The sequence below is a fragment of the Meleagris gallopavo genome, unplaced genomic scaffold, assembly GCF_000146605.3.
Source record: "Meleagris gallopavo isolate NT-WF06-2002-E0010 breed Aviagen turkey brand Nicholas breeding stock unplaced genomic scaffold, Turkey_5.1 ChrUn_random_7180001865931, whole genome shotgun sequence".
Classification (NCBI taxonomy): Eukaryota; Metazoa; Chordata; class Aves; order Galliformes; family Phasianidae; genus Meleagris; species Meleagris gallopavo.
Genome location: NW_011131208.1, coordinates 1,355 through 2,493, shown reverse-complemented (window position 1 = coordinate 2,493; position 1,139 = coordinate 1,355). Strand labels below are relative to the sequence as shown.

Below are 1,139 nucleotides of genomic sequence, written 5' to 3'. Positions count from 1 at the left end.
CAACGCCACCCCGAAATCCACCCAACTTTACCCCAAAATCAACCCAACACCATCCCAAATCCAACCCAACGCCACCCCAAAATCAACCTGACATCACCCCAAATCCAACCTGATGTCACCCCAAATCCAACCCAACGCCACCCCAAATCCAACCCAACGTCACCCCAAATTCAACACAGTGCCACCCCAAAATCAACCCGTCATCCCAAATCCAACCCAACGCCACCCCATAATCAACCCAATGCCACCCCAAATCCAACCCTACATCACCCCAAATCCAACCCTACATCACCCCAAATCAACCCAACGTCACCCCAAATCCAACCCAACGCCACCCCAAATCCAACCCAATGCCACCCCAAATCCAACCCAACGCCACCCCAAATCCAACCCAACGCCACCCCAAATCCAACCCTACATCACCCCAAATCCAACCCGTCACCCCAAATCCAACCCTACATCACCCCAAATCCAACCCAACACCACCCCAAAATCCACCCAACGCCACCCCAAATCCAACCCAACGTCACCCCAAATCCAACCCAATGCGTCCCCCCCGTCGTCGCGCTGCCGTCCCCTGATGTCCCCCCTCGTCCCCGCAGGTGCAGATCGATGCGCTGAACCCGCAGTGGAGCTCCTCCCTGTCCCTGGGCGTCACCTCGTCCCCCCCCGAGCGCTGTCCCCTCCCTGCCTGCGCGGCTGCCCTCAAACGTTCTGCCTGGCTGCTGCAGCGCCGCAGCGTCTTCCACAATGCCAAAAAGGTGGGAAACGGCCCCGAAGTGGGGAAGGTTGGCCCCGAAAGGGGGAAAAATGGCAGAAAAATGGGCCAGAATGGCAGAAAAATGGACAAAAGTGGCAGCGCGGTTGTCCAGAATGGCACAAAAATGTGCCAGAATGGGTCCAGGCTGCCCCAAAATGGGAAGGGTTGGCCCCCAAAAGGGGAAAAAATGGTAGAAAAATGGGTTAAAATGGCAGAAAAATGGAGAAAAGTGGCAGCACGGTTTTCTAAAATGGCACAAAAATGTGCCAGAATGGGTCCAGGCTGCCCCAAAATGGGAAAGATTGACCCCAAATCATCCCGAAAGGGGAAATAATGGCAGTGAAATGGACAAAAATGGGCCAGGCTGACCCCAGATGGG

The 1,139-nt window shown here is 55.4% G+C and overlaps 1 long non-coding RNA gene across 1 annotated transcript in view; it reads left to right on the top strand.

Annotated features, from left to right (window-relative positions):
* The window catches only part of LOC109364528, a 4,120-nt gene that overhangs the window by 1,686 nt on the left and 1,295 nt on the right, over positions 1-1,139 (top strand). The window contains exon 2 of the long non-coding RNA XR_002110454.2: positions 603-761. This is a non-coding gene — a long non-coding RNA (uncharacterized LOC109364528). The remainder of the gene's footprint in view (positions 1-602; positions 762-1,139) is intronic.